Source organism: Protopterus annectens, chromosome 2.part2, assembly GCF_019279795.1.
Source record: "Protopterus annectens isolate FY-2018-M chromosome 2.part2, PAN1.0, whole genome shotgun sequence".
Taxonomy (NCBI): Eukaryota; Metazoa; Chordata; order Ceratodontiformes; family Protopteridae; genus Protopterus; species Protopterus annectens.
The window spans coordinates 341,197,141-341,210,191 of NC_056730.1; positions in this window are offsets into that span (position 1 = coordinate 341,197,141).

Consider the following 13,051-nt stretch of genomic DNA (forward strand, 5'->3'; position numbering starts at 1 on the left):
CAGTGTTATCTCCCCAGTGCTCTATGCTGGGTGTGCTCCTCTTTGGAATCTGTTTTTCAGAAGTTAAGACCAATGACCATCATCTGACTCATCAATGAGTATAAAATCCCTTCTTTATGTACCTGACCAGGCACATGCAAGAACTAAAATGTCCAGAGGTTCTTTACAAAAGGAATACAGGGCTTAAATGCAATTTCCTATGCAGATTTCCTCAAAACCCTATATCTATAATCTGTTTGCTACATAATGCTGAGAGGTGTTTATGCCTTGCATACAAGGTTATCCTTGGATCTTGCTTGAATGTCCACAAAATGAACAGCAACAAAATTACTAGAGCTAAGGATTTAAACTTTGCCTGCGACTTAAATAGGCCATGTTGAGACAGGTACATATCTCCGAGAATCCCCCTTCTCTGGAATAGGCTTCCCATCCATGGGACACAGAGCCCTTCCTTAACTCTACTGAAGTGCAACCTGGACCAGTGGATGCAAAATCAGAAATTCACTCCTGATCTAACAGTTATGTCTTTGATGGACAGAGGCAGCCATTAAATTATGCCCTAACTAACATACACCCCTTAAATGACCTCTAAGGCACAATAACTTGGGGGATACATTTGGGTTGCACAGGCAGGCTTACAAAGGCCCCAGTGCTTGTTAGCCTAGTACACATATGTGAACCTATGCTTTAACACATAGTTCATTGTCAGTTTACTTGAGCTGGGGTCATAAATGCTGGCCAAACTAAAATAGGTTAAAACTTATCTTTCATCCCTGTCCTATATAGCTACTCCTACTGTACTCCTATCTTATGTAGCTACTGCATAATTGATACAAACACTTTATATAGCTATTGTTACTGGCTGTGTATATCCATTTGTACATCATCTTATCTGCGATGTGATAAGTAGATGTAATTTTGTTATATTTAAAATGTGCAACAAGTACAAACAAACACATGATAACCAGTCATGGTATAACTGTGACTGGGTGCACCTACCTTGTATCCTATATGTCAGGTAATATGACAGTCTTTCCATGAAAGAATTAATTTAACTAACTAGTAATATATCAATTACAATTGTATGCCAAGAATCATGCAAGGGCTATGCTTGTGCTAGGTTGAGGATAACTTACAGCATTCTATGTGAAGCTGAGTTTGTCTTTTACCCAGTTTAAGTGCATCCTAGACCAGTGGATGGGGAATAGAAAATTTACACCAGGCCTGGCACCCATGTCCCTTATGGACAGAGGTAGCTTATAAATGACTGGCCCTCAATGTCTTAGTTGGATACAGGACATCTTTATTTTTTGGGAAAACTTGGCTAGGCTTAGAAAGCCCCCCCCCCCCGCTTGTTAGCATAGTAACACTGTATTCTTCCTATTTTGGGGCCTTTGTCCCACATTTATTTATAGTTTTGTCTAGATTTCTTTCTCTAGGAGGTGCAGAGGTATGATTCAGTGTAGAAAATCTAACTCAGAAAACATCACAGCAGGACAGAGCAATGGACATACAAATTAAGGAGAAACCAGTGGAATGGCAAGCAACAGGTCAGCATACCTCTCAACCTCTTAGAGGAATAAATCTGGGCAAAGCCATTAATAAAAATGGGACAAAGTCCCATAAATAGGGACAATTTTTAAAAATTGCTCTTACAAACTTAGAAGGACGATAGAATAACAGGTTTTGCATTAGCATGAATTTTCTGAAGGATATGAACTCTGAAACTCAAATGTCTGTGATTATTTTCTAAATTCAGTCTTTAATGATTTACTACTAATTTGCCAGAAAAGCACAATTTTATGAAAAACAGACCAAAAATATGAGGCCAAAATCTGGGCATTCTGCAAAAATCTGTACAGGTATGAGGTCAGTTGCCATATGAAGATATTTTGGAGCCTTTTACAGGAAGATGGACAGCAAGGGAAGGAACAGAAAATCGTGGCAACTCTGACACACTCAATGTTGAGGAGTGATAGGCCAGGGAGTTCCCATATGACAGAGCAATGCATGACACAGGATGAAATTGAAGAGAATGTGCCACAGGAAGATGCTATAAAACTTTCTATAGAATGCCCACAGGAAATGGAGAACAAAAAATGTGTCCTCAATTTAGAAGAAAATGAGCTAAAAGCTTTGCTCATGAGCTAAAAGAGTTGCTTGATTTAATAGAAATAGATAGACATATTAAGATCAATGAAAGAAATAGACTGCAGAAGGTCAATAAAATCCAAAAAAATTAGAAGTCTGATAAAACAAATGAACAAAGTAATTAAGACTGTCCATAGAGATCCATGCAATACAACAGAAGTAAACAGGATATATGACTGTGCAGCTAAATTAATAACAGATAGAATTCTACCACAAGAACATGGGGTAGTAAAGGAAAGAAAGAGGAGAAATCAGGTTTATATTAAAATCGCGAAGAGGCGTTACATCGAACGCCTCTTCAGAGACACATAAAGACCAAAGTCTGAAAATAGCGAAGGCTCAGTCCAGAGATTTTTTCCCAGGGAAAAAAGTTGCTTGACATGAGAAATAGCATTGACCTTTACCCCACTGTAGTGCGATCTTGGAGTTGGTATATTTAGTTAGGGGATTGGGTAGTGCGGGGGGGCAAAGCCCCCCACTTTGATATGTTTTAAATAGTGTGTGTGTGTTTGTTTGGTACTAGTGATTTCTTTCCCAGGGAAAAAAATCGCTGTTTTGACCATTCGTGGTTTAGTGCGTTTGGTCTTTATGCGTCAGTGAAGAGGCGTTCAATGTTATGCCTCTTCACAATTTTAATATAGACGTAAGAAATCGAATACCATCATGGAAGTATCAAATAGAGAAAACTGTAAAGCAATTAAGACAAAAAGTATCACCGTTAGAAGAGTATAGAAGAGGGAATAGCTCAACAAAAATACTCAGAAAGATAGACGTGATAAAAGCAATGTGCAGTATTATAACGGATCAGGATTTATCATGCACTATTGCAAATAATAAATTAAAAATATCAGCACAGGCAGAAAAACTTAGAAGATACACAAATAAATATAAAGGAAAAGTACAAAATAAGCAATTTATTGATAACCCAAAAAAGTTTCATAGAGAACTGGGAAACAAGATAAAAGGAATTAAAAGAGACCATCACAAAAGAAGAAATAGATACATTTTGGAGAAGTATTTATGAAGATCCTGTGGAACATAACAAATATGCTAAATGGATAGAAGAAGTAAAAGAAAGAAAAATAAGTTTAAAGGTACAGGATATGAAATGGGATGACGTAACAGCCAGGGAGAGTGAAAGTTAAACAAAGTTAAGAAAAGCCTCTGATTGGAAAACCCCAGGCCCAGATGCAGTACCAAATTTCTGGTTAAAAGTATTAACATCTTTGCATGAAGATTTAGCCATGAGTGTGAACTTATTTATATGTGCACCCTGAACAGACAGCAGTGCAGTTAACAACAGGAAAAACAATGCTCCTCCTTAAGAGTGAACCTGCAAGCTACCTAAAAATTACAGACCAATAATTTGCCTTCTGATGACGTATAAACTATAATCTGGAATTGATTCCGATAGAGTTTATAGTCATTTATTAGAAAATTCAGTTATGGCAATCGAACAAAAGGACAATAAAAGAAAGTCATATGGAACAAAGGATCATTTGTTGTTAAATAAAGTCATAGTGGAAAACTGTAAAAAGGGGAAGAATTTAAGCATGGCATGGATTGACTACAAAAAAGCATTTGACAGTATCCCACATTCATGGATAAACAGTGCTTAAAAATGTATAAGATACACCCTACACCAATCAATTACATTACAGTGACCATGAAACAGTGGCAAACCACTTTGCAATTAAGCCATGATAAAGGACAAATTATTATTCCAAGGATAAAAATCCAAAGGGGGATATTCCAGGGTGACTCCCTGTCACCGCTGCTATTCTGTCTTGCCTTTAATTCATTAAGCTGTCTGCTTATCAGATTAGGCCGGGTCTATGTTATATATTCAAACTTTCAAAATGTTGAATACCATATGTTCGAGACCATATGGTCGATATTTGAAAGTTCGAATATATAATAAAAAAAGAAGAAGAAAAATATACCTTAACTTTGCGAGCAGGGGGGCAAGCCACCCTACACCCCCACACCCCCCTACTTAAATATACCAACTCCGAGACCGCACTTCAGTGCAGAAAAGGGAAATTCTCCCATTCTGCACCGTATGGCGTCATTAAAGTCAACCTTCAAACACTTGAAATGTCGATCATATGGTCTCGACCATATGACGTTTGACATTTCAAACATTTGTTTATTTGACATAGACACATTAGGCCATGGCTATAAAATGGCTCCTAGAAAACAACAAAGTGTAAAGACTTCTCATCTCCACTTTGCCGATGATTTAAAACTGTATAGCTCATCAGATGAGGAACTGAAAGCACAACTGCAAGAAGTCAAAACTTTTTCAGATGATATAAAAATGTCATTTGATCTTGATATATGTGCAAAAGCAATCTTTAAAGCAGGAAAGCTGCAGCACCAAGAAAATATTAATTTGGGATAAGAAAGTGATATAAAAGAATTTGAGCAAGAAGAAGTGTATAAATATTTGCGAATTTATGAAGGATCAACAGTAAAACATGAAAAAATGCGAATAAAACTTAGTAAGGAATATTTTAGAAGACTTAATTCTGAAAACAGCGTTGACATCTAGGAACAAAATTCAAGCTATAAGCCAATTTGCTTTTCCTGTCCAAACTTACAGTTTTGGAGTGATTGACTAGCCCCAAAAGGTGTTGGATAGATTAGATAGGAAAACAAGAAGGATGTTTGATGCTCATCAAATGATTTATAAAAATCAGTGCATACAAGATTATATATTCCTTGTTCCGTAGGAGGGATGATCCTCCTTGAAACTGATTACATGTAAAGATCTGCAATCGTGGGTCTGCACAAATCTCTGCTGATCTCACAGGACCCAAACATAGTGAAAGTCTTGAAACATGAGGAGAATAAATCTAAGATGACTTCCCTGCTTAGTCTAGCAGAAGGATATTAGCATCAAGCAGGAATGGAAATCAACCCAGAAGCAGGTAAAAATCAGGCAACAACTGAATCTGCCAAAAAACAAAAGAAAGAATATAAAGTGAAGGATCAGATGAGAAGGCAAGAAATGTGGAAATGCCTAAATATAGTTGGAAGTATAGAAAACTCCTGGAAGAACCTCATGTTGATCAGGATCAAATGCAGGAATGGTTAAGGAGAGGAGAATTAAAACCAAAAGATGAAAGGTTAATATTGGCAGCCCAGGATAGTGGGCTACATACATATTGGTTTACAAAGTCCATTGAACATGGTGGAGAATCAGATAAATGTAGATTTTGTAAAACAGAATTGGAAACAGTCGCACACCTTGTTGCTGGTTGTGACATGCTAATGACAGAAGGACAGTATACTGAAAGGCATAATAATGTGGTAAGACTGTTGCACTGGGGATTAACATAAGGCTTGGCATAACTGGAGAACTAACAAAACCTCTCCTGATAGACAAATCTTTAGACAATTAAGAAATATGACAAAAAGGGCTATACTATCTGACAAAAAGAACTACTATAGCAAGCTTCAACAAACTCACCAAAAACAGCCTCAGAAATTCTGGGCAAGCATCAATAGTCTCCTTAAACCTGGTCACTGTAGTACACCATCTCCTCATGATGCTGACCAAAACACCCCACTCCAAACTGCAAATAATTTCAACACTTACTTTACAGAGACGATCCAGTCCTTGGCTAGCCAGCTTTCTTCTGATAATATGAACCTAACTTCCCATAGTTCTATAACCCTACCAACTTTCACATTTCACCCCATCTCTACTAACTCTATCTATAAAATCCTCATAAAGCTTAAACCTTCTTCCCCCTCAGCAGACCTACTACCTGCTGAGTACCTGCAAATAGCAGCAAATTCCATTGCCTTTCCCATATCCATCCTGCTAAATAGAACCATTAATGAAGGTATCATCCCAGACATTTGGAAGGTCTCCCATATCATCCCACTTCATAAAGGTGGAAAATCCACTGATTATTCCAACTACAGACCAATAGCTCTTCTTTCTCCCTTAGCTAAAGTCATGGAAAAATGTATTCACCATCAGTTACTTAACCACTTAGTGAAGCACAATATTTTGGCTACTTGCCAACATGGCTTTAGGCCATTTCACAGCACCACCACCGCCCTTCTATCCTTCACTGATACCATCAATAAAAACCGTAATAATAGCACCCTCTCTTCTGCTCTCTTCATCGACTTGTCAAAGGCTTTTGATATGGTCAACCATCCCCTACTAATAAATACCCTAGAACTTCTGGCCCTCGACCCCCCAGCTATCCAATGGTTCAAATCTTACCTTAACAATAGGCAACAAGCAGTTGTCTGGCAAAATAAACTATCATCCCTTCTACCAGTCTCCATAGGAGTCCCCCAGGGCTCAATTCTAGGACCTCTTCTGTTTTCTCTCTTTATCAACGACCTTCACATTGCAGTCCCTGAGGCCACCTGTATTCAATATGCCGACGATTCAACACTTATATGCTCTGCTAACTCCACCTCAGACCTCCACTACATAACCCAAAGGATATTTAACATGGTTGAAGAATGGTTCCTAAAACGTTGCCTTCTTCTCAATGCCAAAAAAACCAAGCTGCTACTATTTCCACCTACCAATAGGTCCCCACCTCTTGATCTCTCTATTGTATCTAGCAAAGGCACCCTGATAACACCTGAACAATCTACCAAACTGCTAGGAGTGACTATCGACAACAACCTCTCCTATGATATTCACATTAACAACACCATACAAGCAGTGAACAGAAAGATTGGTTCCTTATACAGAATCAAACCTTTCCTTACTCCTCAAGCCAGAACCACCATTGCCCACTCTCACTTAATCTCTACACTTCTCTATGCTTCATCTATTTATACTAATCTAAAAAGAACTAACCTCCAAAAAATTTCTCATGCCTATAACAATATCGCCAGGTTTGCTACCAGCAACCCATACAAGACACACCATTGTCTTAATCTAAAGCAACTCAACTGGCTTGAATTACCTAACTTACTAACATTTTCCCAACTCATCATTGCTCATAAAATCTTTTATCAACCTAAAAATACTCCGATTCTCACTAACCTTATCACCCCATACACAAATCTAACTTCACTTCGTTCCTCTGCTAGATCACTTGTCTGTACTATGAAGTCTAATAACTTGTCAGGCGATAGCATTTTCTCAAATACTGTTGGGAAACAATGGAACCTCCTACCAACAGACTTAACTCAAATACCATCCCTTTCTCTCTTTAAACTAAGACTCAAACTTCACCTAAAATCTCACTGGATATGCCCCTGTACAAACCCTGACTAACTGCCTCCTCCTTCACGTCTATCTTGCTACTCCCTAGGGTCCACTTTGACCCTTTACCACACGAATGTAGTTTACTGATTCTCATTTCCTTGCTCTAGGACTTCTCCTCTCTTCTACCTACTTCCTCTTCAACGTTCCTATTTCACTCCTGTTTACAAAGGTCTGCATAGAATTTTAATATTTTATTTTTTTTTCCCTCCATACTATGTTTTTCAATGTTTAAAATTGCTAATGTATTTTCCAATATTAATCTTTATTTTGTATAAATGTTTTTCTGGAGCTTTTCTCCTCGGGCCTCTACTGAAAATGGACATGTATCCAGTTAGACTAGCCCGGTCAACAAATGTAAAATAAATAATAAATAAATAATAAATTATGGTATTGAAGTGGCTGAAAAACATTGGAAACATAAGCCACAAAGCATCATAGAAAATGATGAAGTCTACATCACATGGGATCACCCATTACCAACAGTTCATAAGATAGATGGGAGAAAACCAGATATAGTGGCCCATGAAAAAAGACATAAGTAGCATTGATCATTGAAATCGCTATACCCAGTGACTACAATGTCTCGCATACAGAGAGACATAAAGTCATAAAATATCAGCATTTGCATGCATAAATGAGAACAATGTGGAAGAAAGATACCCAGACAGTTCCAATAGTAGTAGGAGCAACGGGTCTTATAAAAAAGAATCTACAATTGTATTTAGGTATGTTACCAATACATGTAACTCTGTACGAATTGTAGGAGGAGTCATTACTGGGCACATCGCAGGTGCTGTGAAAAGCACTTTTGGCTGACATAAGAGATTGAAACAATACTAATTTCATGAACTTTAATTGTACTTTGACTTAGGAATTGGGTTCATTCCCATCATAGTATTAGAAACTCAAAAGACTTGGAGAAATTAAAAAACAGAGGTCCAATTGGAGATATGATAAATCAGCAAGCAAAGGAGAGTAGTATTGCTGGAATTGAATTCATCCTCAAGTCTTAGTGAATACCTTCACAAAGTGGACCCTGTTTTTCACAAAACCTCACCAAGACAACACTAATAAATTGACTGTATTTCATAAAGCACATATCATGGATAGAAGTAGGTTAAAAATAAAATAGATAGCTGGGTCCACAAGACCCAGCATAAAAAAGTGCCCAATCCTAGGCACATTGGTGCCAGGACTGGAAAAAATAACAGTTTAGAATCATCAAGACACAGAAACATTCCTACAATGGGGCTAGGCCATACTCAGGGGAAGATGGCCCTCCTGTTGTAGAAGGAAGTAGTAGTCCACAAAAATCACAAAAACTGAAAGGCCAAAAAAGAGCCATAAAGATGATAGAGTGGACTATTGAGGATGTTGCTGTCTTTTGGCTTTTCCTGGTTAGGGGTCTCCACAGCGGAACTCCAGTCCGCTAATTATTGGCAGTAGATTTTTACGTGTCGAGTTGCCAGCCCTGACGCACAACCTTCAACGAAGGTACGCCCATTCACGCATGTCTCCACACAGAAGACGCTCTAGCTGAGAATCGAACGGGACAATGTCTTACTGTGAGGCGACAGCGCTACCGCAGCACCACCACCACAAAAGATCAAATTATGTATTGTTACTATTATGCAAGAAGCCCAGAATTTCCAGGCAGAAGAAAAAGATACTGTCAGAAGCTTCAAATAAAAATTGTGTTTGTTAATACAACAGATTTATGAAAAACATTATATAGACCAAGAAACCTTGGGCTGTTTGGAAAAAGACGTGACTGAAGAAGTGTGAAAATATAAAGAACAAAATCTAGAGATTTTTGAAAGGTATAAAAAAGAAATATGGACATGGGAAAGAAAGAGAGATCTGATATGGCACAATATTTATGGAAAGGAGAAAGCCAAATTAATCAATAGAAAAAAAGCAGCCCCTAAGATATTCAGAGAGAAATACAGGCAAAGACATTCAGATATGGAACATTTCACAATACAAAAAATAAGATCATAAAAGGGGAATTTATAAGAGAAGATTAGTAAAGTGGTAGTTAAAAAATAGAAGCTGAAGTTATGGAATGCCTGCAGACTGAAGGATTTAGTGTAGAAAGTCTAACACAATTTATATCACAGCATCATGGAACAATGAGTTCCCCAAGTAAGGAAAAACAGGAGGAGCAGGAGACATCTGAAGAAGAAATATGGACATGAACAAGAAAAAAGAGATTTAACATGGTGCAATAGAGAAAGCAAAACTAATAAATACAAATCGTACAGCACCAAAGATATTTGAAGAGAAATACAGGCAAAGGAATCCAGATATGGAAAATTTTGCAATACAAAAAATAAGAAAACAAAGAGGAAAAGTATAAAAGAGGATTAGCAATGGAAAAGTTAAAGAAATAGAAACTGATGTTATGGATTACCTGCGAAGTGAAGGATTTAGTGTAGAAAATTTAACTGTGATAACATCACAGCAGGCTAGAGCAGTGTATCCCCAAATTAAGGAGAAACTAGTGGAGTAGGAAGCATCTGATCAGTTGCCATATCAAGATACTTTGAAGCCTTCCATAGGAAACCAGTGCAAAAGTTCAGTTGGTTTGCACAACAAGGGAAGGAACAGGAAACTGTGGCAACTGTGGCAACCTTGATGCAGTCAATATTCTGGAGTGATAGCCCAGTGAGTTCCCATATGAAAGATTAATGGATGACACAGGATAAAACTGAAGAGAATGTGGCACAGGAAGATGTTCTGGAACTTTCTGTAGAATGCCCGCAGGAAACAGATGACAGAGAATGTGCCCTCAGTTCAGAAGAAAATGATCTAAGAGAAGAGTTTCTTGATTTAATAGAGATGGAGAGACATATTAGGATCAATGAAAAAAAAAATAGACTATAGAAAGCCAATAAAACCCAAAAAGTTAGAAGTCTGATAAAACAAATGAACACAATAATTAGGGCTGTTTATAGAAATCCATGCAGTATATAATAAGTAAATATGATATATTACTGTGCAGCTTAAATTAATAACAGATAAAATCTTACTACAAAAACACAAGGCAGTAGGGGAAAGGAAGTGCAGAAATCAAATGCCATCATGGAAGTATCAAACAGAAAAAAATATAAAGCAATTAATACAAGAAGTGTCACTGTTAGAAGAGTACAGAAGAGGGAATAGATCAACAAAAATACTCTGAAACATAGATGTGATAAAAGCAATATGCAATATCAAAACAGATCAGGATTTATCCTGTACTATTGTAAATAATAAACTAAAGATATCAACACAGACAGAAAAACCTAGAAGATATGCAGATAAATACAAAGTACAAAATAAGCAATTTATTGATGACCCAAGCAAGTATTATAGAGAATTGTTACAAGACAAAACGAATAGAAGCACCACCAAAAAAAATAAATAAATAGACACATTTTTGGAGAAATATCAATGAAGAACCTGTGGGACATAACAAAGATGCTGAGTGGACAGAAGAAGTAAAAAAAAGAATAAGAAGTTCAAATGTACAGGATATGAAATGGGATGAAGTAACAGCTAGAGAAATTGTATTAAATTAAGAAAAGTTCCTAAATGGAAAACCCAGGCCCAGATGCAGTATCTAATCAATCAATCTAGTCAAAAGTATTAACATCTTTACATGAAGATTTAGCCAGTTTAATTATTTTATATATCATTTTATTGTTATGGACATTTGAAAATAGTTACATGTTTCTTTTTTGTTTAGTTTGCTATGTTTTCTCTTTTGTTATTAAAATCTCAATTAAAAAAAAAAAAAAAAAAGATTTAGCCCTGAGTAAGAACTAGACATGGAAGTGGGAATGAATGATCCTGTGCGATATCTAGAATAGAATAAAAGGGTAACAAAAACAAGTCATTTGTTGCTAAATAAAATCAGAATGGAGAACTGCAAAAAAGGGAAGAATCAAAGTATGGCATGGACAGATTACAAAAAAATATCTGACAGCATCCCAAATTCATGGATAATCAAGTGCTTACAGATGTATAAGATACACCCTAAATTGATCTGTTACTTTACAGTGACTGTGAAACAGTGGCAAACCACTTTGCAATTAAATCATGACAAAAGCCACATTATTATCCCAGGGATAAAAATTTCAAAGGGGATATTATTGAATGATTCTTTGTCACCACTGTTGTTTTGTCTGGCCCTTAACCCATTAAGCTGGTTACTTAACAGATTAGATCTTCATTATAACTTGGCTCCTAGAAAACAAACTTGCTTAAAGATTTCTGATCTACTTTTTGTGGATGACGTAAAACTATATAGTTAATCAAATGAGTTGAAAGCACAGCTGTAAGTGGTTAACGCTTTCTCAAATGATATAAGAATGACATTTGGTCTTGGTAAATGTGTAAAAGCAATAGTTCAAGCAGAAAAGTTACAGTACCAAGAAAATATTAGTCTAGGACACTAATCTGATATAAAGGAAGTGGAGCTGGATGGAGTTTATACATATATGGAAGTTGATGAAGGATTGGCAATAAAACCTAAACAAATGCAAATAAAACTCAGTAAGCAAATTTTCAGAACACTAAAATTAATATTGAAAAGAGCCCTGACATTGAGGAATAAAGTCCAAACTATAAACTGATTTGTCTTCCTGTTTTAACTTACAGTTTTGGTGTGAATGAGTAACCCCAAAAGGTATTGGATCAGATAGAAAAAAAAACAAGAAAAATGCTTCACACTTATCAAATGATTGTACAAAAATCAGTCTATACCAAGGTTATATATCCTTCTCTCTGAAGGTGGTACAGGCCTCCTTGAAATTCATTATATGTAGAGATGTACAGTCATGGGATTTTATACATACTTGCTGACCTCATCAGATCCAAACATAGTGAAAGTTTTAAAATATAAGGTAAAGAAGTCTAAGATGACATCGTTACTCAGTTTAGCAGAAACATTTGGATGTTAAGTGGGAATAGAAATCAAACCAGAAGTAAAAAGAAAAATCAGACAGCAACTGAATCTGCCAAAAAATAAAAGAAAGAATATAAGGAGTAGGATCAGATGAGAAGGAAAGAAATGTGGAAAAGCCATAAATATAGTGCCAGGTATAGAAAACTCCTGGAACAACCTCATGGTGATGAGGATCTGGCACAGGAATGGTTAAGGAGAGGTGAATTGAAACCAAAAGATGAAAGGTTAATATTGGAGGTCCAGGACAGTGGACTAAGTACACATGGGTCTACAAAGTCCATTGAATATGTGGGAGAAACAGACAAATGCAGGTTCTGTATAACAGAACTAGAAACAGTTGCACATCTTGTTGCTGGGTGTGATCCACTAATAGAAGAAGGACTGTATACCAAAAGGCATAATAATGTGACAAGACTGTTGCATTGGGGATTGGGAAACACTACAATACTGAAGTAGCTGAGAAGCATTGGAAACATGAACCACAAAGCATTATAGAGAATGATGAAGTTTATATTACATGGGATTACCCATTAACAACAGTTCAAAAAAAATAGATGTGAGTAAACCAGATATAGTAGTCAATGAAAAGAAGACAAAAGTAGCATTTATCATAGAAATTGTTATAACAAATGTTTGTATTGTCTTACATACAGAGAGCTGTAATGCCATGAGAGCAATGTGGAAGAAGGATGCCC